General features: G+C 39.7%; 1 long non-coding RNA gene across 1 annotated transcript in view; it reads left to right on the top strand.

Moving 5' to 3' along the window:
- Nucleotides 1-360: 360 nt before the first annotated feature.
- Nucleotides 361-26,070, top strand: part of LOC103101468 (uncharacterized) — a 35,239-nt gene continuing 9,529 nt past the window's right edge. The window contains exon 1 of the long non-coding RNA XR_466405.2: nucleotides 361-1,468. This is a non-coding gene — a long non-coding RNA (uncharacterized LOC103101468). The remainder of the gene's footprint in view (nucleotides 1,469-26,070) is intronic.

Raw genomic sequence — 26,070 nt, 5'->3', positions numbered from 1 at the left:
TTGCAGTGTGGCAGTAATGCGGCAGACAACATGATCATGGCAGATGGAAGAGAACTGTAGGGACTAATAACAAGACCTCAGTATTTCTTTCTCTATTAAAAATATATATATTTGATAGCATCGAAAGGCTTAATCTCTGGTGGCTCCTGAGAAGAATGTCTATTGGTGCCCTAAGGATACTTAATGTGATATGACCAGTGGTCAAGGTTTGATAGAAAGAACCCAGATTCTCCAGGAACCACATCCTCAAGGCTGGGGAATATCTCATTTTAAAATTCATAAATACTTGATCCACTTGCAGGTTTTATTGACACGATAATCTGACTATTTCCCCCTTCTTCCATCTGCCACATTCTTCTACTGCTGACAAGGAATCACCTTGGTCAAGTCTTCTAATCCTTCTGCCTGATAAATTTGAAAGTCCCTTTCAAATCTGTGAGATAATTGTTCACCCCATCTCCAAGATCTTTCTTGTGGGTAACCTTGACCCTTATTTCTCTTGTGATTCTAAATTCTACATGTATCCATGCTTACATTCAGGATCCTAAGATTTAAAGCTAGAAAGGAGCTGGAAGATTATATAACTCAACCTCCTCATGTTATAGCTACTAAAAATAACTGATGTTCATATAGCACTTTTACATAGGTCTAAAAAGCTCTTTACCTAGACTGTCATTTAAGCCTCACAGTACCCATATGACATAGACAGTACAGGTATTATCTCCACTTTATAAAGAGAATAAGTGACTTGCCCAGTCACAGAGCTAAGGATTTGATCCCGGTTTTGCTGACTCCAAGTCTAGTACTTTATTCACTGTCATGCAGATGAGGAAAACTTGAGGCCACAAGGGGAAGTAGACCTGAGACTCACTATTCTAGTGCTCTATATTTTGATGTCTTTTCCTTCACAGTGCCTTTCACCTTTCCTTTCCCTGCTTAACCCCCAATTCCTACATTTGTCTAACACCAGGCACACCACAATTCATTCATTTTGCTTTATGATGTCAGGCTTCCCTCCTAGTAAGCTAGGTATTTCTGAAACATGATTACTGACTGAGATTGGCCATGCCTGGCCCTGTTAGCCTTTATACCACATATGCTCCACAGTCCCAGACTGGGCTTCCAAGAGGGTAATCTGATTTGGGAATTCTCTGCCCGAGCATATCTCAACATGTTTCACTTTTATTCCAGTTCTGGTGAAAATGTGATCCCAGCATCTATCATCTAGAGTACCTCCTGAGTGGAAAAGGGATTAAGCTTTGAACTAATTGGTGATGTGTATAGCTAAACAGATGACCAGCCCTGGAGCAGAGAAGCCACTTTCCCCAGCATGTTGGCAGAGATCTGAAAAAACAGAGCAAAAGGAATGGAATCTCTCATGCAATCATTTTCCTGCCTTGGGCTTATATTGGAGCAACCTCCTTTTACAAGCTTCAATGACTTTGGTTCACTGGGTCTTGGTTTTGAGGTTAGTGTTATAATAATACTTTACCTTTCTGTAGCACACTCCATGAGGTAAGCAGTGCAAGTTATTGTCCTCTGTATGTGTACATCTGTATCTTCCTGTGCTCTCTGACTACCTGCCCCTCAAGATGGAGTCATAACTTAGGGTATGGCAACTGGAGCTTTGTCCCAGGGTAATGAAATTTATTGGGGCTTTCACTGTACTTCTATGCTCCAGAAAGACAGAAAGTCTTTCTGGAGCATAGAAGCAACAGTACTTAACATCTAGTTAGAAAGAATAATCAGTTAAAATAATAAGTGATTGATTGATAGGCTGAATTTCCCTATTTAAAAATTTTTATTTAGAATTTAATTTAGAATTTAGAATTATTTAGAAATCTTATTTAAAATTTAGAATTTATCTAGAATTTTAAAGATGTTTTATTTTACCAATTAAATGTAATAACAATTTTCAACTTAAGTTTTCTGAAGTTATAAGATTCAAATAGTTTTGTCTTCCTCCCTCCCCATTCCCAGAGAAACTGATATGGGTTATACGTGTATTATCAGGCAAAACATATTTCCATAATGTTTGTTGTTATAAGAGAATACTCACATAAAACCAAAACCCCAAAATAAAAACCAAAATAAAGATAGAATGCTTTGATCTGCATCTGACTCCAACAGAGTAGCTAAGTCTTTTACAGTTGATCATCCCACAATATTGCTGTTACTGCGTACAGTTTTCTCCTGGTTCTGCTTATTTCACTTTGCATCAGTTCATGTGGATCTTTTTATCTCTTTTTGAAATCATCCTACTCATCATTTCTTACAGTACAATAACTTTCCATCACCATCATATACCACAATTTGTTCAGACATTCCCCAATTGATGAATATCTCCTCAGTTTCCAATTCTTTGCCATCACAAAAAGAGCTGCTATAAATATTTTTTATTTTTATTTTATTTTTTAATTTTTAGACATTATTTTATTTGGTCGTTTCCATACATTATACCCTGGAAACAAAGATCATTTTCTTTTCCTCCCCTCACCCCCCCCCCCCCCCCCGCCTTTCCCTCTCCCATAGCCGACGCATGATTCCACTGGTTATCACATGTGTCTTGACTCGAACCCATTTCCATGTTGTTGGTATTTGCATTATAGTGTTCATTTAGAGTCTCTCCTCAGTCTTATCCCCTCCAACCCTGTAGTCAAGCAGTTGCTTTTCATCGGTGTTTTTATTCCCACAGTTTATCCTTGCTATAAATATTTTTGTAGGAACAGGTCCTTTTCCCATTTTTATGATCTCTTTGGGACCCAGACCTAGAAGTGGTATTACTGGCTCAAAGGTTATGACAGTTGTATGTGCCCTTTGGATATATGAACTCTCCTATCTTGTGCAGTAGCTTCACTCCCTATTTCTAAGGTCTTTATCTCCTGAACTCAGAGAGGTATCCTGTATGCATTAACCTCTCAAATAAGGGTGCTTTACCAAGTAGTTTGTAGTGCTCAGAGGACACACAAAATCTCTAGCAATGTCTTTGATATGAGGGCCTGACCAGTAATGTCATACTCCAGGAGTGATAAATTTCTCCACCCATAAGGACTTACAGCTTGGTAAACTGACAGTTTGAGAGGGTTGTCTAAGGTACTAAAAAGGTCACTTAAATAGGGACAGTTAGGTGGTATAGTAGAGAGTGTGCCTGGCCTAGAGTCAGGAAGACTCATCTTGAGTTCAAATTTAATCTCTATTACTTTACTAGCTGTGTCAATTGACCCTGTTTGCCTCAGTTTCCTCATCTGTAAAATGAGCTGGAGAAGTACTCCTACTCCAGTATCTTTGCCAAGAAAACCTCAAGTGGTAATCTGTATTACCCCAAAAAAGTAATACAAAATTCTAGATTTTTATAAAACTTAATTTTAAAAATAGGGATTTCAAGGTAGACAGTCACCATATATAATTATTACAAATTCACATGATTCAATTTGACATCTTCAGCACACGTCACCTTATTCTGATTTTAAAGATGAGGAAACAGGATTCAGAAAGGCTAATAAAGACATTAAGGAAACTTAAGAATGATTTGTGTGTTCATGATTCTAACTGTGGAGCAAATGAGGAACAGAGTAAAACAGTTACTTAAGTGGAAAGAGTAAAGGTTAGGTAAATGAGAAACGGTTCATGGATGAGATGAAGCATAACCACCTTTTGTTTTCTCCCTATTGAACAATTCCTTTTTTGACAGCCATCTGAATTTGGCTCCTTTAATTCTAGTTATATTTACTGATAGAATCAAATCGTTTGTGCTCTCAATCTATATCTACAACTGTGCATTCAAATCGCTGGGTGTGGTTTAAAAAAAAAAGGTGAACAAAGAAACTACTTCTAGGTTTTCCTCAGTTAAAATATCGAGATGGCACAAAAATGGACAAAATTTATCAGAGGTTATGGTCTACACCTGAAAAGAGTTTGGCTCATCTGGTTAATTTCAAATGTTAAACAATATAACATTAAATAAATGCAATGTGGCTCCGAACAAAGAAAGTAATTAGGCCGACTTAACTATGTTCAGCAAACCATACTGAAACCCTCAGTACCTTAAGCTAAATAAAACTCAACTTTCTTGGTCAAAACCTTTTTTCTTCAGATAAGTTATCCCTGTGTAGAAATGATTTTTGGTACAGCATTGATGAATTTCGTTTTTTCCCCTAAAACAGTATGGGGAAATGGCCTATATCTGCTTGTGTTTAGGAAGAAACGGAAACTAAACTGGATAGAGCTAAGAAGAGGGGGCAGACAAGCATGGCAAACAGGCAGATTTCGCATAAAACGCCCTTGTGTTCTGTTCCAGAGAAAAGATAACTAGTGACACCCGGCTTGGGGATTTCATCCTGCACTGGATCAAATGAGGAACATAATAAGGTCTAATTAGGGTAGAGCTGTTAGTGCCTGTTTATGAGGCCTGGCAGCAATTTGTTCGAACACCCCTCATTCGGAGAAATTGGTGATCTGGCAGCCAGAGCCCTGGCTGCCCGGAACATTTGGCACACGAGGTTCCAGCCTGGATCTCAAGCGTTCCGAAATCGAGAAAACGTGGCTCGATGTTGTAACACGGTTCTTCCCCGCCCGCCCTCCAGAGCCCTGGCCTGCGGCGCCCGTGGGGGTGCAGGCACAACTCTTCCAGAAAAGTTCTTGGAAGCCTTGGGACCACGTGGGCCCGGGAGGCGCCGAGCGCACCGGCCCGACCCAGACGACCCAGTGTCCGCGCGGGCGCTTCCCTCCCCGGGAAAGGGTAGCATCGGCCGAACGTCCCCCAGCCCCACTTCCTGTTGTTTAGAGCGAGGGGAAGGTCACCGTACTAAGTGAGGCGGGGAGGGGCTTAGCCACGGCCTGAGAGCGTGACACCCCACCCCCGCCGGGTAGCACGTTGGCCCCGCGGGGCTCCTCTGACGCAACTTTTGGGGTTTTCTTACAGGAAATCGGTAACTTCAGGGGTTGCTCCCAAACGTTAAAAACCCACGGTTCGGCGCCTAGCCCTCCTCCCCTGAGGCGGGAGCCACGCAGCGTCGCCGCGGAGGCGCACGAGGACCCTCGCACGGCGGCAGCGGGGCGAGCCAGGCTCCCAGGGCGGGGCGCGCCGAGTCTACCAGCAGGGGGCAGCAGTAGGAGCCTGTTGTTCCCGCTCGCAGAGAGCGTGGAGCGAGGCGGGGGCGGGAAGGCTAGGCGGGGAGGGGGGGGTGATCTGCCGCGCAGGGGCAGGGGAAGCTGAGCCGAACCGCCCTTCCCGGCCCCGCTCCCCCGACTTCAGGAGGCGGGAGTTTCCAGGAAGGTCTCTGAGCTCACTCTCCCGAGCGCACGCACGCGGCGTGCTGCGCGTCAAGTAGTCCCTCCAGTCCGCACTGAGAGAGGAGAGAGGTGCGCTCCCGAGCATGGACACCGGGGTTTGTCCCCAGGTGCGGGGGTGCGGAAGAATAGACCGTACTTGGGAGGATGGGGCTGTAGTGGTCCTCCCCGCCACATCTTTCTCTCAAAGGAAGTGAGGCATGGGGGAAGCGGAACAAGTCCCGGCGGAGGTGGCGGAAGAGTCCGAGTACGTTCGAGGAGAATTTAGAGTTTAAAGTGGGCGGGAAAACCCGGAGCGGATTCTTTCCCTACTACTTACCCAGGGAACTCCCTCCTCCCACACCCATTTCCCCAATTCCTCTAGGTGGGAAGACCGTAGGGGGAAAGAAAAGCCACGGGGGAGACTGGTTTTACCTAGAAGTCCTCCCCATCCCCGCCCCAACAATTCGCGGAGGAACCCGGTGGTGAGCTGCCTCAGGCACCTCCTCCGTCTGGAGGGGGCGGGGCGAAGCGAGGAGGGGCGGGCCGACCTGGCTCCTCCTGCTCTTTCCCCTCCTAGAGTCCGCTCAGCCCTAGGCTCAGCCCGCCCGCCCGCGCGCTCGATAGCTCGCGCGCCGGCTCCTCCGGGCGTTGCTCGGGATCGAGCTCTCGCGGGTTTCCCGCCCCTTCCTGAGCGCGTTCCCCTCCCCCTCCTCCCTTCCCCCAGTTCCAACGTTCTTTCAACCGTCACCTCCGAGCCTGCCCTACCCCCAGCGCGGCGGCCCCGCCCCGCCCAACCCTTCCCTCCCCCGGGCTGGGGCAGAGCCCGCTCGGCTGGTCCCAGGCCTCTCCTCGCCCGCCTGTTCTCTAACCCCTTCACCCCGGCTCGGCTCCGCCCCGCCCCGCCTTGCCTTGCCTTGCCTTGCCTTGCCTTGCCTTGCCTTGCCTTGCCTTGCCTTGCCTTGCCTTTCTCCTCCCGCTCGGGCCGAGCCTCTTTAGACAGGCCACCCTCTCGGCTCTCCCGAAGCCCTAGTCTTGAAACCTCCCTCAGCCCTTCTCCAGAGGGGGGAGGGGGAGGCTCCCCATACCTGCCCATTTTCCAGAAGAGGAAACTGAGGCTTCTTGGTGCCTTCCAAGCAGACCCTGGTTCCTAGGGATAAACAGCTCTACAATCCAGCCTCTTTATTTAAAATAATTCATCCCCCTCTCTTAGGTACTTAGTGGAAAGGGGATGAGATGTTGGAAGGGAAGCCCTGGGTTTCAGTTCCCCAGCCACTCTCAGCCTGGGAGACCTTGGGGCAGTTGGACCCCACCTTATCTTTATACCCCAGGTTTCCCAGATTCCTAGGGCCTTCTTGGACCAGGTGACTAATGATGCCTCTTGTCGCTGTAGCCCTACCTGTGTGACCTTGGGGACGCCCCTTATCCTTTGGGTCTTAATTTCTTCATTTGCTAAATCCAAAGGTTGCCCTAGAGGACCCTTTTCAGATCTCTTCCAGCTATAAGTCCTCTGACTCCATGACTAAACCAGTGAGCCAGCCCACTCAGAAAAGGCCATTGGAGGGTTCAGCCCAAGTCAACCCTGAAAGGAAATTGCTATGTCAGAAGATAGGCCAAGTCTTAATCTTAGCTGGCATGGTGTGTTGAAGGTGATGCATTTTGTTTGTTCAATATGAGGTCGTTTGTTTTTCCATGTGTGTCATGTTTTCTGTTTCACAGACTTCCTTTTTCTTTTCTCCCTTAGACTCTTGAAATACAAATTCTCTGTTAAACTCCTCCAAATAGTGTTTAGATTTTTTTTAATGATTTTTATGGGAATTTGATTCTTATTTTTAAAAATTAGAAGGACCCCCCCTCCCCACACACCCCATTTTAAGTACAAGAGATCTTTTGTTAATCTGGGAGGTATTATTTTCCTGAATTAGTTTCCCTCCCCAAAGCTATGGCTCAGTCTGGAAGCACAGTTCTTTTGGTGTGCTTCAGCATTGATTAAAGTCATGTACAAGTTAATGAGAGGCTTGCAAGGGATGTGAAGCGAGAGAATCTTGAAGGAGGAGGCCGGCTGTTCCCTTTTTTATATACCACAAACTTGTAAACTGTAACTGAAGGTAGATACAGTATCACATGTGTGATGCAGCAAATTTGTGTAATTGTATCAATATTGGGTACTCTTTAATTCTAGGTAATTTATTCCAAGTATAGAAAATTTAAACCTGAGATTCGTTTGTAAAGCTTTTAAATATTATAGTTCTTTACTGAAAGTATCCTCATATGGTTTGATGGGCCGATTTCCCTTAAATCTAAGGAAGAGTACCACAAAGAAGCAATACAGTTTTTGTTATAATAATAGGGATAGGGACTGAACAATTTCAATTTGGGGAATTCCAAAGTGAGGAAATTCCCTATACCAATGTCTCTCCAATTTAAATACTTGCAAAGGGTCACATAGCCAATGTGTGTTAAATGAAAGATTTGAACCCAGGTGACTTCTAGTAGCTGACTATCCACTGTGTCTTCTCAAAGTGTCTCTCATATATATAACCTTTTGTTAAATGAACCAGAGGTTTTACACCTTCACATTTTCTAATTACAAAAAAAAAAGCTTGAGCACCTACTATATACACCCAGAAATTCAATATTTATGCACTTAACTAGGTACAGAGATCTATGCCAGTACCTGGGAAATACAAAGTCAGATAAAACATGAGCCTTGTCTTCTTGGTGTTTGACAATTAAGATACAAAAACAGTTTTTATCAAGCTTTTATTATAATGACCTACTATGTGCAAAAGTCATTGCTAGAGCTAAGGATGCATTGACAATAGGAAATACAGTTCTTTTCTCAATTGTAAAAATGAGTGAATTAGATTGTTGTTCAGTCATTTCAGTCATATCAGACCCTTTGGAACCCCATTTTGGGTTTTCTTGCCAAAGAAAATATACTGGAGAGGTTTGCCATTTTTAACTCTAGCTCACTTTACAGATGAAGAAGCTGAGGCAAATAAGGTTAAATGACTTGTCCAGGGGCACATGACTAGTGTCTGAGATTGGATTTGAATTTACAAAGTGAAGTCTTCCTAACTTCAGACTTTAGCATATTCTCTACTGCACTACCTAGCTGCCTTGTGGATTAAATTAGATTACCTCTATGACCCCTTTCCTCAAGAAGTAATATTACTAGATAAATGTTTTAGAGGTACCAAACTGTGTATTGTGTAAGCATTACCCCTTCCTGTCCCAGGCTGTTATGGTAACTGATGGGGTGGGATTGGGGGAGAGAATCAGGGAAGGCTTCATGAAGGAAGAATTTCAGTGGGATTTAGGAAGTCAGAAGATAAAATGGACATAGAAGAACCTTGTAAAGCATAAGCAATAGCCCCTAAAAGGCATAGAGATAAGAAAGACATGTTAAGAACACATTTTGATTGGAGTTTGTTGAAGGAAATAATAGAAGAGAAATCTGGAAAGGTACAATGGCTCCTGCATTGTGGATGGCGGCAGAGGGGATCTGAAGGTGTACAAAAAGATCTGGCAGGGATGGTCAGACCTTTTTTCTCATAAAAATGAACATTATTTTCAGGTCATTTAAATGAATGTGGTATCTTAATAGTTTAAAAATGGAATTCATTTTGGCTCACAGGCATCCAGATACTTGGTATCAAGGGAAAGTTGAGAGGAAAGTAGAAAGAACAGCTATTCTAAATGGAAAAAAACAGGATATTAGTGCTATGGAGAAGGGGAAAGAAAGAGAGCATGGAGAACCAATATTGAAATATAAAACTATAAAATGTGAAGGAAATGACTATAGTAAATATTGAAAAGGGGTTCCTAATGCATGTTCAGAATCTCCACCCAAAGAACCTGGGGAGCCTGCTTCTGAGAGAATTCTAATGAATAGCAAGGGAGAAGAACATGAGCCTTGGAGAGACTGTGGAAAAGGTGCCCACATTCCCATAACTAGTTCTGGTTGACTCCGTACTTGAAGAGCTTCTCCCCCCCCCCCATCTACTACATATTTACAACTATCAAAATCATATTTACAACTATCAACATCTTCAGGAAGTCCCATCACAATCATTTTGCCTTTTCACTTCTTGGGTATCATGGTGACTCTTTCACCCAAGGCATTCAGTGAAGGAAGTAGAATCTCTGGTGTTAAGAGTTTTGAAAGTCTGGGGGAATAACTCATACAAATTTAGGAATTGGAGCCCAAGCTGGATATTGCAACCAACTTAGCATCAATGCATCCTGAGGAACAAGAAGCATGTTTCAAAAGGACCTTGTAGTTCCCTGCCCAGTTGAAGCTGGGATGATGATGCCTTCTTTCCACTACCTTTGGACTTGAATTTAATATGATCAATGCTGTGTAGAAACTGAGCAAAATTGAGCAGACTCCATTCTTCCTATCTTAGCATTTAAGTGGCATGGTAGATAGAATACTAGAGTTAGGAAGATTTGAATTAAAATCTGGCCTCAGGCACTAGAAGTATGACCCTGGGCAAGTCACTTAACCTCTGTCTCATTTTTCTTAACTGTAAAGTGGGGATAATAGCATTTGCTTCATAGGGTTCTTACAGGATCAAATGAGACTTTTGTATAATGCTTAGCACAGTATCTGGTATGCAGTAACCATTATATGAATGCCTATTCCCTCCCCCACTTCTATTAGAAAATGTTTGTACTTTGTTTTTACTTTGAGGTAAATATCCCTTTGTAAAAGCTTCCTAATATTAAATGATTAAATGGACCTGGGGTGCTGAGCATTGGCACCCTAACAATAGAAGGAACATATTCAAGATTATCTGAAAGGTAGCTGGAGGTGTGAGATTGGAGGTCAGTAGAGCGGTTAGGGCAGGATTGATAGATTTGAGAATCATTGATATAGAGATGGTAATTAAATCTTTGGGAGCTGACAAGACCACCAAATGAAGTAATTCAAAGAAAGAAGAGAAAAGGCCTAAGGACAGTGGGGTACCTACCTTTAGTGGTCATTATCAGGATGAGGATCCAGCAAAGAAGGCTGAGAAAGAGCTGTCTGATAGGAAGAGAATCCAAAACATTTAGAAAAAAAATAACAAAGAAAAGAGGGTATTCAATGATGTCAAAGGTTACAGAAAGGTTGGGCATGAGGATTCAGAAAAGTATTGGATTTGACAAGAGATCATTGGTAACTTTAAAGATAACAGTTTTGATAGAATGATGAAATTCTAGGAAATTAGGAAAAAATAAGAGAGAAAGTAGAAGCAATATTAGCCACAGAGGGCAGAAGAGATATTAGGACAATAGCAGGGATGAAAAGATTTGAGGATGGAGAGAATATGGCATGTTTGTAAGCAGTAGAGAAAGAACCAGAAGTTAGGAGAGATAGAAGATAAGGGATAGAGTGGTGATGACAGAGGGGGAATCTGTTGGAGAATTTTTTTTTTTAGCTTTTAAAACCCTTCACAGCCTACCTAACCTTACTCTACCTTTCCAGCCTCATGTAGAGGGGTTAGTCTTGGAGTGGGGCCACCTCTTTTGTGTGAGACAGGCCTTAAAGGACGAAATAGTAGCAGAAAGCTTATGATTGAGGGTAGCTAGATGACTTAGTGAATAGAGAGCCAGGCCTGGAGACTGGAGGTCCTGGATTCAAATTTGATCTCAGATACTTGCTAACTGTGTGCCCCATGGCAAGTCATTTAACCCTGATTGGACCGAGCTCTTACTGCTCTGCTGCTGCCTTAGAATTGATACTTATTTATTCTAAGAGAGAAGGTAAGCTTTTAGGAAGAAAGAAAGGAAGGAAAGAAGAAGAAAAAAAGCTTTGTGATATGAATTGAGGAAGATATAAAAAATGATGAGATGAAGAAGCAGTGCATGGCAAATACCCCTAGTTTTTTCTGTAAAATATGAAGATTCCCAGCTGAAAGAATGAGAGGAAGGGAAGCCTAGGAACTTTTAGGAGTGATGAAAGCATTTGGAATAGCTTCTATGGAGAGTGGGATGAGTTGATAAGTGAAGTATAGAAAGGTTGCCTAGGCAGAGAGAGGGCCCAGTTGAGATTTTGTAACAAATGTGCAATGGACCCAATTGGAAGGGGTTGCATGTTTTTCTCCACCTTCATTCAGTAACGTGTTTGTGAGCAAGCAAAGGTGGTGGATGGTGGGAGTGATCCAAGGCTTAGAGTTGGCAGGGTATACAATCAGCAATATGGTAATCGAGTGGGACCTCCAAGATGAATAGTGTACAGTTGAACTGCTCACCAGGGAGTCAAAATGGGGAAAAGAGGAGAGCATGATTACTTCAGGGGTAATGGCTTGGGAGAAAATTGAGTAGTTGAGGGATTGAAAGTCATTGTGGTCTAAGAACTGGGTGTGGTAAGCGAGGCAGAGAGAGGGATAGATAATAGATACATTAATGTCACATAAGGGAATTTTGAATTCTTTAACATGAAGATGGTGAATTTGTGAGTGACAGCAAGATCAAGTGTCTCACTAACTTTGTGTGAGGGCTTAGGTCAGTGTTTATTTTGTCTAGGTTAAACTATAGAATTTTTTTTTTTAGCTTTTAAAATCCTTCACAGCCTACCTAACCTTACTCTACCTTTCCAGCCTCATGTATTATTTCCCTTCCCAAACTCTGATCCAGTCAACTTGATCTTTTCTCTGCTTCTCTTCTCATCCAGGGCACTCCATCTGCCTTAGGTGTTCAATGTATCTAGCCCTCTATTCCTGGAACTCATTCACTCTCTTCTCATCTTCCTTACATAAAATCCCTTGCTTCAAGATACAACTCGAAACACCACATTTTAGTGTCCAATGTACCTTAAAACCAAACCAAACCAAACAAACAAACAAAAACAAACCCCATCTTACATGTTTTAGGATTGCTACAAAGACAGAAGAGCAACAAGGGCTGGCAATGGGGGTTAAGTGACTTGTTCAGGGTCGTACAGCTTAGAAGTATCTGAGGTCAAATTGGAATCCAGATCCTCCAGTTTTACAGGCCTGGTTCTCTATCCATTGAACTACTTAGCTGCCCCTGTTCAAGACCCACGTTTTATATGAACCTTTGTTGGTCTTCTCTCCTGGCTTTTAGTGCTATCTCAATTTCTCCCATTTATTTTGTATTTATTCTATATTAATTCTATAAAAACTTAACATATATACAATTTCTCTCCATAGAATATAAATTCCTTGAGAGCAGAAATTATTTAATCTTTTATCTTTGATTCCCCAGTGCTTAGCCCAGTACTTTGCACCTTGAGATGGGAGATCCAGGGTTCTTGATCACTGTTAATAAATTGAAATATAGATCGATTATGAATTGAAGCATTTGCCTACATCTGTTTGATAACCATTTAAGTAGGACCAGTGGTAGAAGACTATAATCTGGTCTTCCATGTACTTCACCCTAATCTGGCAAGAGAGCCTTCTGATTTATATTAGAATAGACACAGGTTTTTAAATTTATCCACCTATATCTTTTTTTGCAAATTCAGTCTTGAACTCTGTTCCATGGCAAATATGGTCAGTTTAGTCTCATCAAGTATTTTGAAGAAAGGGAACTTTCATTATTTTTTATGCCTAGATCTCAAACTTTGTTTTTGTTGAGGCAGGAATTGTATTGAATCACAAAAGCTCCAAGGTAAACACCTCTCCATAATAATTTTCTTTCAAGAGTTTCTAGAGATGGCTAGATTTTCAAAGTAATCTAATCCTTACTCTCCAGAGGGTTTAAAGACCTAGATCAAATAATACCAAAGGAACTCTTTGGTTTTGGATTCTGTTGTCCTACTACTTGAGATACTCCCCTTTCAGCTCTCTGTTCCTTACACTTATTTCCTCCAGAGTTACACCAACTGAAAACTTTCAGTTCCTTTATGACTAAACTGGGCTGGATAAAGGTTCCTTAGATATGTGGTAAGGCATATCCCTTTCATTAGAGATCTAATAGCCTGTTCACTGCTAATCTTTTCCTGTACTCAAATGGCTGTTTTTAAATGGTACTGGATTTGAATGAAACATGGAAAGGCAATGTAAGATGGCAAATCTCTCCGTAACCGAGGATGATTGTCTTTGTGCGTTTTCATAGATGAGTGTGCCCAAAGACACTTGTGTGGGAAAGAGATTTAAGTGGAAAAGTCGATGCACAGAGACAGTCCCACTCTCTTGGCATTGGAAGCCTGGGTCCAGTGGCACAAAAAATCGTTACACCTGGAGACTTCCTCAGCTGCATTGGATGGCTGTGTTGTCTTTTATGCTCCAACACGCCCTGAGCACTCCACAGTGCTTTGCTGCGTCGCCCTCTCAGCCGTTGAACTTTCTTATTGGTTTCTTCTGACTGTTCCGCCAAAACAGTCTTCACATGCTGGGTGAGCAAAGCCCTGGTTCACCAGGGGTCGACGCGATGGCTACCCTCACAAGGTTTAGCTGGCCTGTCGAAGCCGTGGCCCGGGTGTGGCCGCTGCCGCATGCTAGCAGCTACTGGGAGCCACAAGTGAGAGCTGGGTGTCAGGTGGGGGTCAAAGGTTGGAGAGCTGCCCTAGGAGGGCACGACAAGCCCTCCATACCAGAGATACTACTCCTCCCTGAGCACCCCATACACCCGGATTATTCTATTCAACATTGTCTGTTCTATACAAGGTAGGGTGCTAGATGCTAGGAATCTGAAGACCTTAAATTGATTCTCAGCTCTTCTATAGTACTTGATTAAAGTAGATTTGCTTAAGAATACTTTTAATCCTAAATCCTTTGATCTGCATCTAAGGGTGGGATTCCATCATAATCCCACCTATTTAAAAGCAATTACCTTTTTAACATAACAGTTCTTAACTGAATCAACATATTCTAACAGGCCTGTAAACCTCTTTGGATCATTCAAATACAAGGTAAGATACTGACAGTTCCTGCTTTATTAAGTGAATATACCTCAGACCTCAAAGTAAAGAAATGGACTGTGGGGCACACCTCTGTGTACCTTAATTGACTGTACTACACACCTCTAGGTCCCTAAGTGGACCACTCCAGCACCCTTATGTTCCTAAGGGGACTGTTGCACACAGCTTTGTAAAGTGATTTGTAGGTAATGGAAATTTGGCCACAGAAGTGGGGAAAGGAGGAAGGGAGACAGGAAGAGAGTTCAGGCCTCTGGAGGGAGGGGATTTAAGAATATGACATGTAGGGGCAAGAGAAGGATCATTCTGGCTGGGACCAGCCACATGAGGGCCATGCCTGAACTGAGAGGAAGAACATTGGGTTTGGGGCAGTCCCCCGAAGTCCCAACATGGGAGAGGACTGGCAATATGTGTAGACACCTGGGGTAGGGGGGCAGAGCAGGGCAAAGGTCTCTTTGGGCACAGGAAGTCTCAAACCAAGTCTTCAATCCCATGGGTGGTGGTGTCTTCCCCACAACCATTTTTTCTGCTTTCATTTTGGAGGGTTTTTTTTGGGGGGGGCACACTAAACCAGGGGTAGGAGCAAAGGGAGAGGAAGAGCAGAACTATACAGTAAAAGTTAACAGTTTTGATTTTAAACCCTCATCTTCTGTCTTAGACTCAAGACACATTTCCACAGTAGAAGAGCAGCAAGGGATAGGTAAACACAGTAAAGTGATTTGTCCAGGGTCACAGAGCTGGGAATTATCTAAGGCTACATTTGAACCCAGATCTTCCTGATTCCAGGCCTGGTACTTTATCTACTGTGCTATCTGGCTATCACAAGATTTTTTTTTTTTTTAGAATGCAGATTTCTTTCAGAATTCTTTACAAAAAAATTAAATTTGCAAGAACTTGGCCCTAAAGAATTTGTATAAAAGGAAAAAGTTACCTCAGACCCAGGTAAAGACTCTGAGGGACTGGATGCTGAAATGTACACTCATACAGAATTTAATTGAGAACCAATAGCCCAAGGCAAGCTACAAAAGGGGAAAGAAGAGGTAAGACTGACATGTGACAGGGAAGGGAGATATTAAGGAGGGCAACTTGCTCTACAGGCATTGTGGAACAGAAGACTCATGCTAATGCTTTATCTTTTCTTTTTTAACCCTTACCTTCCATCTTAGAATAAATACTGTGTATTGGTTCCAAGGCAGAAGAGAGGTAAGGGCTAGACAATGGGGATTAAATGATTTGTCCAGGGTCACACAGCTAGGAAGTGTCTGAGGTTAGATTTGAACCTAGATCCTTCTGACTCAAGACTTGGTGCTCTATATTCATTGTACCGCCTAGCTGCTCCTCTCCCTCCATGCTAATGCTTTAAAAAAAAAATAGAATTTATTTCCAGGTATCTCAACCCATCCCTCCCCTCCCACATCACATAAGACATCATCTGGCAAACAGATATGTATATATAGATTCATGTTTCCAACTTCTCAGTTCATTCTCTAGAATTTACAAGTTATTCTTCAAATATTAAATCTGTAGCTGTATATAATGTTCTCTTGGTTTTACCAGTTTCATTCTTCATTATCTCATATAGTTCTTAACAGATTTTAAAATAATATGCTCATTATTTGACATGGCACACTAGTATTCCATTGCAATCATATACCACAATTTGTTTAGCCATTGTCCAATTGATGTACATCCCCTTCATTTCTAGTTCTTTGCCACCACAAAGAGAAAGCTACTATAAATATTTTGGAACATATAGATTCTTTTCCTTTTTATCTGGTCTCCCTGGAAAACAGACCCAGCAATTGTATTGCATCTACACAGTTTTATAGCCTTCAGGGTGTAATTCCAAATTGCTCTCCAAAATGGCCAGGTCAGATCATAGTTCTACCAGCAATGTTTTAGAGTCCCCACTTTTCTACATCCCCTGCATCCCCATTTGTTATTCAGTCTTATGGGTGTGAGATAACTCAAAATTGTTTTGATTTGCATTTCCCTAATCCTTGGTGATTTAGAACATTTTTTCATGTACCTATATATGACTGTTTTCTTCATCTCTTTTGCCTATTTATCAATAGGAGGATGCCTCATTCCCATAAATTTGACAAAAGTCTCTCTATTTTAGATATGAGACTTTTATCCTTCTATTCTTCTATCCTTCTATCCTTCTATTCTTTATTGTCTGAAAATGTTTCCCCAATTTTCTGCTTCTAATATTGGAACATTATATAAAACCGTTTCAATTTAATGTACTCATAATTAACCATTTTATATCTCACAATGCTCTTCATCTCTTGTTTTTTCATAATTCTCTCCATAACTCTGATGGATTTTATGTTCTGCATTCTAATTTGCTTATGATATCTCCTTTTATGTCCAGATCATGTATCCATTTTGATCTTGGTGAATGGTATAAAGTATTGATCTATACTTAGTTTCCACCAAACTAATTTCCAGTTATCCTAGCAATTTTTACCAAATAGTGACTTCTTATTCCAATAGCCTAGACTTATACTTTTGTCAAATACAAAGTCATCATAGTCTTTTACTACTATTTGTTGTATCTGTTCTGTTCCACTAATTTACCTTTCTATTTTTAAGCCAGTATCAGATAGTTCCGATAACTAATGTTTTATAATATTGTTTAAAATCTAGTACTACTAGGTCTCCTTCTTTTACATTTTAAATTCTTTAGCTATTCTTTATCTTTTGTTCTTCCAAATGAATTTTGTTACTTTTTGAAGCTCAAGTTTTTTTGATAATTTGATTTGGATGGCATTGAATTAAGTGGATTAGTTTAAGTAGAATTATCATTTTAATTATGTTGGCTCTATCCATCCAGGAGCAATTAATGTTTCTCCAGTTATTTAGATCTGACTTTGTGTAAAAAATATTTTATAATTATGTTCATGTAGTTCCTGGGTTTGTTTTGGCGGGTATACTTCAAGGTATTTTATTCTAGATCTGGTCATTTTAAATGAAATATCTTTTCTATATCATCTTGTAGGACTTTGTTAGTAATATATAAAAATGCTGATGATTTGTGTGGGCAGATTTTATAATCTGCTATTTTATATTCTTATGCTTCTAATGTGATCACCTACTCAAGGACTTTGCTGGATCTTTGTCCAGGTGATGCCCATTAACCATAGATGACATCCCCAAGGCTTTATCTTGGGCTTTCTTCTTTTCTCCCTATAAAATTATATAAATAGTATAACTGTTTCAGTTGGTAATCTCAGTTGCTTCCATGAATTTGATTGTCATCTGTTTGTTTTGCAACTCAGCATTTCTCCCCCCAGGTAGTACAGTGGGTAGAGCACAGGGCTTGGAATCAGGGAGATTCATGAGTTCAAACCTGACTTCAGATACTATATGACTCTAGGCAACTAACTTAATCCTGTTTGCCTCATTTTCCCATTTGTAAAACAACCTAGAGAAGGAAATTGCAAACTGCTCTAGAATTTTTGTCAAGAAAATCCCAGTCAGGTAGGTGGCTCAGTAGATAGAAAGCAGACCTGGAGATAGGAGGTCCTGGGTTCAAATCTAGCCTTAGACACTTGCTAGCTTTGTGTGACCCTAGGCGAGTCACTTAACCCCCACTGCCTAACCTTTACCACCCTTCTACCTTAGAACCCATACATAAACCCCCAAAATAGGGCCAAAGTCAGAAATGACTGAACAGTAACATGTCTCCTTCCATATCCAATCTGTTTCGAAGTCCTATGGATTCTACATAACATCTATCATATATCACCTCACACCAAAACTATTGCAAAATAGCCTTCTAGTTGGTTTCTCTACCTCTTTTCTCCAGTTTAGTCTACCCCCCATCCCCAACATATTTTGTGATCCAGTGGCACTGACCACCTTGCTGTTGCTTTACAAGATACTCCCATTTCCTAACACTAGGCATTTTCAGGCTGGGAATTCTTTCCCTCTGTATCTTTGCCTGCTGACTTCCTCCAAATTCCAGCTACAATCCCTTTTTCTACAAGAAGCCTTTCTCAGTCCCCTTTAATGAAATTCCCTTCCCACTGTTAGTTTTTTCCATTTCATCCTGTAGAAATATTATTTGTTCAGAGTCATTTTGCATGTTGTCTCCTACATTTGATTTTAGCTCCTTGAGAGCAAGGACAGATTTTTGCCTTTCTTCATATCCCCAGTGCTTACTCTGCACAGTTCCTGGCACAAAGTAGGTGCTTAAAAATTACTTGTTGATTTGACAGAGGAAAGTTCCAAGAAATTGTCTACTCTTTCCCCAACTACCCCTCCAGGTGCCTGTTTATCCACAAACATTATAACATAAATCTTGTGTTTCATTACCCAAATGTTTCTAGTAATCTGAATTTTGTCTCAACCACAACGAATCCAGGGTTTAACTAGAGATAGATATAAATGTAAATTTGGGCAGAGAGTCAAATCTCTGTGTAAATGTTAGGAATTTTCCTAATGAGGGGCTCAGAGTAATTGTGATTGAACTAATAACTTTTCATCTAAAATAAACTCCCCAAAGCTGAAAAGAGAAAATTACAAAGATCTCAGGGGTCATTCTATTGTCCCTAGGCTTAATACCAGCTAATTATTATAACAGAATGTTCTACCAAACTTCAAGCTCCATGAAAACAAGCAATATGCCTTATCTAAACTTTACTTTTTAGAAATTTTTATTTTTTAAAATACAAAATTATATACCAAATATACTATACATATACATTCTAGAACAGGAGAGGGTTTTATGAGAAATAGTCTCTATTATGTATAACTTACTTTTATTTTTATGTAGGTAAAAATTCAATATGCAACTTTAAAAGCTATTCTGCTTATATCTTTTTGTTCTTTTCTCATCCCCACTATATCCCTATTCTTATTCTTCTTTCTCCTAAATTAAAAAATAAGAAAAGAAAAACTAATTTTTACATTGTCCATGTCCAAAAAATCTGTGTCTCTTCACATCCTGAATCAGGAGGCTTGCTTCCTGTATTTCTCTGGAATCATGAGTAGTGATTACATTGATGAAAGTTCTTTAGTCTTTAAAGGTTTTTTTTCTTTATGTTACTGCTATTGTATAAAATGTTTTGATTATGTCTTCTTAGCTTTGTCTGACTTCCTATAAGTTTTCTCAGGTTTCTTTGAAACCATCCCTTCATCATTTCTTAAGGCACAATATTTCAAAACAATATACATTCACATTTGTTTGGCTGTTCCTCAATTGATGATACCTTTTGAGTTTCTAGCTCTTTGCCACTAAAAAAAGTGTTGCTATGAATATTTTTGTACAAATAGGTCCTTTTCCTCTTTCCTTGATCCTTGAGTAACAGGCTTAATACTAGTATGGCTGGATCTACTAATGGTATATGAATAGTTTAGTGATTCTTTGGGAATAGTTTCCAATTGCTTTCCATAATGGCTGATTTTCATTTCTATTCACCTTAATTTGTAAATCACTAATTATTAGTGACTGGAGCATTTTATTATATGGCTATTAATAGGGTGGATTTCTCCCTTTGAAAACTGCCTGTTCTCATATCCTTTGACCATTTTATCAATAGGGGAATGACATTCTTTTTTTCTTTAGCATTTGCAAACCAATTTGCTTATATTATCTTGTTGGATCCTTACAACAACCCTATCCTTTTATTTATTTTTTTAAACAAATTTGGTTTTTTTTAACATTCATTTATTTTTTTAATTTTTAAAATCCTTACCTTCTGACTTGGAGTCAATACTGTGTATTGGTTCCAAGACAGAAGACTGGTAAGGGCTAGGCAATGGGGGTTAAGTGACTTGCCCAGGGTCACACAGAGCTGGGAAGTGTCTGAGGCCAGATTTGAACCTAGGACCTCCCATCTCTAGGCCTGGCTCTCAATCCACTGAGCCATCCAGCTTCCCCTTAACGTTCATCTCTTAAAAATTTTGAGTTCAGAATTCTCTCTTGCCCATTCACCCCTCCCTCATCCATTGAGAAGGCAAGAAATGTGATATAAATTATATATGTAAAATCATACAAAAGAATAGTTCTTATTCTTATACAATTTTTTAATTAAAAATTTTTATTTAATTTAGAATATTTTTCCATGGTTACACGATTCATGTTCTTTCCCTCCCCTCTCCCCCTCGGTAGCCAATGAGCAATTCCACTGGGTTTTACATGTGTCATTGATCAAGACCTATTTCCATTTTATTTTCTTATACATTTTAATTAGTTACACATATATCTTGGAAATGAAAATTTCTTTATCTGAGAAATTTTCTGTAAATTTTTTCCTAGTTAACTTTAGCTTCTAATTTTAATTGCATTAGTTTATGCAAATATTTTAAATTTTATGTAACAGAAAACACACATTTGTCTTCTGTGATTCTTCCTATCCATTGTTTGGCCAAGACCTCTTTATTAATAGATTAGATAGGTAATTCCTTTTTTGCTCTTATAATTTGTGTGATAATCTTTTTATATCCAAGTGAAGTGCCCATTTGTAGTTTATCTTGCTTGTTAAAGCTAAATTAAATGCTGGTCCTTAATTTCTATAGAGTTTATTAATGTTTACTTGAGTAAAAGAAGGCAGGAAGATAGAGAGAAAAAAACCTATTTCTAACTAGTCACATGGGTGCTTCTCTCCTCCACCTTCCTTTAGCTGCCATATTCAAGGGTATAGAGAGCCTACGTCCTGGAACCCCCTCTTTTATATCATCTCTTTTACCCCTGGATCCTAACCTGATCCTTTCTGGGTCAATGTGCCTAGGTCATATTCCCATGACCCATGCTGGAGCACAGGGAAACAAGTCGGACCCAAATGCGTAATCCTGGGAGGGGGTTCCCTTCACACATGGTATATGGTATGAGATGGTTTTTTTGTACTCAGTTTCTGCCAGACTACTTTGCAGTTTCCCAAAAAGTTTTTGTCAGTGAATCTTTCTCCCCTATAGTTTGTCTTATAATCTAAACTTTTTACCTCACCTATAATGGTGCTATGGGCACAATTATTTTTTTTATTTTAATTTTAAAATATTTTTCCATGTTTCCGTGATTCATTTTCTTTCCCTCCCTCTTCCCTCCTCCTCCAAGAGCCAACAAGCAATTCTACTGGAATATAGAAATGTTATCACTTGACACCTATTTCCATATTATTCATTTTTGCTATAGAGTGATTTTTAAAAGCCTAAACCCCAAATCATATACCCATTTATACTCGTGATAAGTGATGTCATGTTTTGCCTTTGCTTTTCTACTCCAGGAGTTCTTTCTCTCAATGTGAATGGCATTCTTTTACATAAGTCCTTCAGGAGTATCCTGGCTTGTTGCATTGCTACTAGTATCAAAGTCCATTATAGTGAATTTTTCCACAATGTTTTACTTTCTGTTGTACAATGTTCCTTTGGTTCTGCTCATTTCACTCTGCATCAGTTCACTGAGGACCTCCCAGTTCATATAGAAAGCCTCCAAATCATCAATCCTTATAGCATAATAGTATTCCATCACCATCATATATCATAATTTGTTCAGCCATTCCCCAATCAAAGGGCATCCCCTCATTTTCCAATTTTTTTGCGACCACAAAGAGTGTGGCTATGAATATTTTTGTACAAATATTTTTCCTTATCTCTTTGGGTTATAAACCTAGCAGTAGTATGACTGTATCAAAGGGTATGCATTCTTTTAAAGCCCTTTGCACATAATTCCAAATTGCCCTCCAGAATGCTTAGATTAATTCACAACTCCACCAGCAACGCTTTAGTGTGCCGATTTTGCTACAACCCCACCAACATTTATTACTTTCTGTAATTGTCATATTGGCCAATCTGCTAGGTTTGAGGGGATACCTCAGCATTGTTTTTATTTGCATTAATTACGAGAGGTTTAGAACACTTTCATGTGTTTATGGATCATTTTGATTTCTTTATCTGAAAATTATATAGACACAATTCTTAAATATTGACCACTTATTTAAGCCATTTCTCTACCTTTGTAGGCCAGCCTTATAAAAGAAGTTACCATTTAAAAATGATTTCTAAACCAACCAATTGGAAACAAGTGTTCAGTAGTTATATAAGCTAGTTAGAGAGACAGCATGTTGTGTTCTTGAGTTCCAGCCAGAAGATCTAGGTTCTTTGTGTAGTGGAAGACTACTTCATTTTACTTGAACTCAACACATGCAAATCCAGCTATATTTGATTGGCAATTGAAAAAATAAAGGCAGAAAACTATATTAAATAAAGATATTTAATTATAAGCTAAACCTGTGCCATTTTACAGTCGGCGTAAAATCTTGCAGCAGTTCACCCAGTCATGCTTATTCTGACTCTGAAAAGTATTAGTGTGAGTTATTACATTTTTTTGCACCAAACATTAGCTCCTGCATTAGTCTTTGTAGTTCTTACAGTAACAAGTTATGTTCATCAGAGCAGTGCTTCTCTGTGTTTTATTAATGCTATTTAGTTATTAATAATGCCCCCAAAGTAAAAGAGTAATGATGCTGGTAGCTTTAATAAACTTAAGAAAAATCACAAAGTATCTAGGTAAAGTTCACATAAAAATACCTGTTGAATAATGGGATTCAATATTATGCCTTATTTCCAACTATATGAAGATATAAGTTCATGTAGAGAAAGATCCCTCCTGTACAGAACTTGCCATTAGGAGACCTGGGTTTGATTGTGTGGGACCAAGGAAACATCACAGCCCCTTACAGCCTCATCTGTAAAATGAAGATACTTGTTTTACCTACCTCATAAGATTATTGTAAAGAAAACGTTTTGCTAAGACTCAAAAGAAGCTAGTGAAGCCAGGAGGTAGAGGTGAGGAAGGAGAATATTCCTGGCATTGTAAACAATCAGTGAAAACACCTGGAATTTGGAGATGGTGTATCTCATGCAAGGAGTGGCAAACCATTTACTGTATCACAGATTATATGATGGGGAATAAGGTATAAGAAGACTGAAAAGTTAGAGGAAGCTCATATTATTAGAGGTGTGAATGCTCAACAGAGCATTTGATCTTAGAACTAGCAAAGAGACATTGTAGTTTATTGAATAGTGGGGTAATATGGGAGCATGTGACTGTGGGCATCATATATTGTTGACACTGCTGATCATCTTTCCTCCTGTTCTCCTCTCTGGACTTTTGTTTGGACAATACTTACTCTTGGTGTTTGTCCTGCCTGTCTGGCTACTTTATTACTGTTTGTTTCATCATCCATGTCTTACATTTCAACTAAAGCTGTGTCTTGGGCCAAGCTCTGCTCTTTTTACAGTCTTTCTCTCAATGATATAATCAAGTCCCTGGAGTGTATGTGTGCGTGTATATATATATATATATAAACGCCTCACAGCTCTATATATTTGACTCTGATGTCTCTTTTGAGCTCCAGGCCCACTTTGCCAACTTTCTAATAGACATCTCCAAGTGGATATAATTTCTGATCCTGTACTCTTTCTGTTATACTGTTATATCTCCTAGTAGAGCATCTGTAAGACTCCATGAGATTTTTTCAAATAAACATTTCAGTAGTAATAGAAAAGAAACCAATACATATTTCTTGGTCAGCAGATCTATTCAAAACAGAATTGATCTCCTCCCACCTCGAAACCCATCACTTTCCTATTCTTATTGAAGAGGTCCCATTATCCTTCTAGTTGCCCAGGTTCATAATTTCTGAATCATCTTCACTCTCTCCACACTCTTCCCTTCTGTCTCTCTCCTATCTAATCTGTTGCTAAATCTTATTGATTGTACCTCCTCAATCAATCTCATGTTAATCATTCCACTCATATTATGTCCAACCTAGTTCAGACTCCTATCACTTCTCCCCTGGATTACTTGAAATAATATCCCAATTAGTTCCCCAATTTCAGTTCCCTCCCTTCTCTGATACATCTTCCACACAGTTGTCAAAATATTATGTCCAAAGCATAGGATTGAACCTGTCACTCTCTTACTCAAAAAACTCTAGTGACTCCTAGGCACAAACACAAATTCTTGTATTTAGCATTTAAAGGCCTTCACAATTTGACTCCATCCTATATTTCTAAGTTCGTTAAACATTACTTCCTTTCATAGTGCCTGGCAAGTAGTAAGTATGTAATTTGAGTTGATCACTCATTTCACATAATCTCATACCGGCCAATCTGGCCTCTTTGCTGTTGTACATCCATGACAATCCATCTCCTATGCACAAGCTGTTCACAATACCTGGAGTATCCTGCCTTTTCACCTCTGCTTGATAAAATCTGATTTCCTTTACACCTTAGCTCAGTTCCTTCTTACATGTGGCCTTTTATCACACATTTTGTCTCAGTTGCTCTAGTGCCACCCTGAAATTACATTGTACTTAGTTTATATAAATATGTGTACCTGCTGTCCTGCTTGCCCCAATTCTAATAGAATTCATACTCCTTCAGAACCAAGAGAACACTGTTCACAGAGACTGGTACACTGTGGTAAAATCAAATGTAATGGACTTCTCTACAAGTAGCAATTCAGTGAGCCAGAACTACTCGGAGAGACATATGAGAAAGATGCTATCCACATCCAGAGGAAGAACTGTGGGAAAAGAAACAGAAGAAAAACAACTGCTTGATCACATGGGTCGATGGGGCTATGATTGGGAAAGCAGATTCTAAAAGATCACCCTAGTGCAAATAATAATATGGAAATAGGTCTTGGTCAGTGACACACGTCAAACCCAGTGAAATTATGGTCAGATACGGGAAGGGGGAGGGCTGGGAAAGAACATGTCTTGTAACCATGGAAAAAATATTCTCAATCATTTAAATAAAATTAAAAAAAAAAAGAATTCATGCTTCTTGAGTTTTGGGTCTTTGGTTTTTCTTTCTCTTTCCCAAGTGCCTCGCACTTTTTAAAGCAACTTAAGTGTAAAGTCAGAGGAAACAGGAAAGCATAGCAATTCTGGAACTGTAAATTTTAAAAATAAAGGCATTCGTCTATACAGTAAAATAAAATGAGTGCTAATTTATCTGCTACTTTATTAAAATCATAAAACCAAATCTAAACCTATCTTCTCCATGTAGAAATTATTTGTCGTGATCTGCCCTGATGACAACTGTTATCAAGACAGAGCTTTCCTGTCATCATGATGTGATTCACATTTTCTGGAATTGGTGTTCATGGAATTCCAGCATGCATTTTGCTCAACACTTTCTTTTTGGTTTCCCATTCCTAACTTAGCTGCTTTTTCATTCTCTTGCCTCCTTTAAAAAAAAAAGACTTTGCTAAGACTAAGGTGGAGAGATTATAGATAACACTTGTTCTTTCTACATTTTCTTTTTGACATATACTTGTCTTTTGTTACCCACAAATGTTTGCCTAAATTCAGTTCTCCAGGATGATGCCAGAGTGGAATAGCTAAGATAATTTGATTTTTTTTTAAGACAATGAAAGCTATCCTTGAATCTGCATATGTAATATTCTTACAAGGGTAATTTCTAGAAGGCAGTGAAAATCATTTAAGAACAAATATGGCTTGTTCATTAGTCCTAATATCTTCTTCTGGTGCTTTATTGTGATATGGAATAATCCTGAATTCTTCCAATGAATGGGTCTAAAGCTTTTTGGTGTCATGGACCCTTTAAGTACATTGGTGAAGCCAATAGACCTTTTCAGAATAATGGTTTTAAATGCATGAAATAGAATACATAGGATTATAAAGGAAACCAATTATATTAAAGTAATGGTTATATATATATATGCATATATATATATTTTTTTTTTTAAGTTTAGAGACCCCAGTTTAAGAATCTTTATTCTAATGCTATGCCAACAGAGTGCAAACCCTGCTGGGTACTTGATAGGAAGGTGCTAAGAATAGGAGGTGACAGACTGTGTGGCCTTCATCCAAGGACCAACAGAGTAAGTTCAGGAAGGTGTATCACCAACCAGTAAATAGCAAATTTTTTAACCAAAGCAACTCAAG

This window comes from Monodelphis domestica, chromosome 4 (genome assembly GCF_027887165.1).
Source record: "Monodelphis domestica isolate mMonDom1 chromosome 4, mMonDom1.pri, whole genome shotgun sequence".
In the NCBI taxonomy this organism is placed as follows: domain Eukaryota; kingdom Metazoa; phylum Chordata; class Mammalia; order Didelphimorphia; family Didelphidae; genus Monodelphis; species Monodelphis domestica.
Note: the sequence above shows the minus strand (reverse complement) of the source record. Positions and strands in the feature narration are given on the sequence as shown.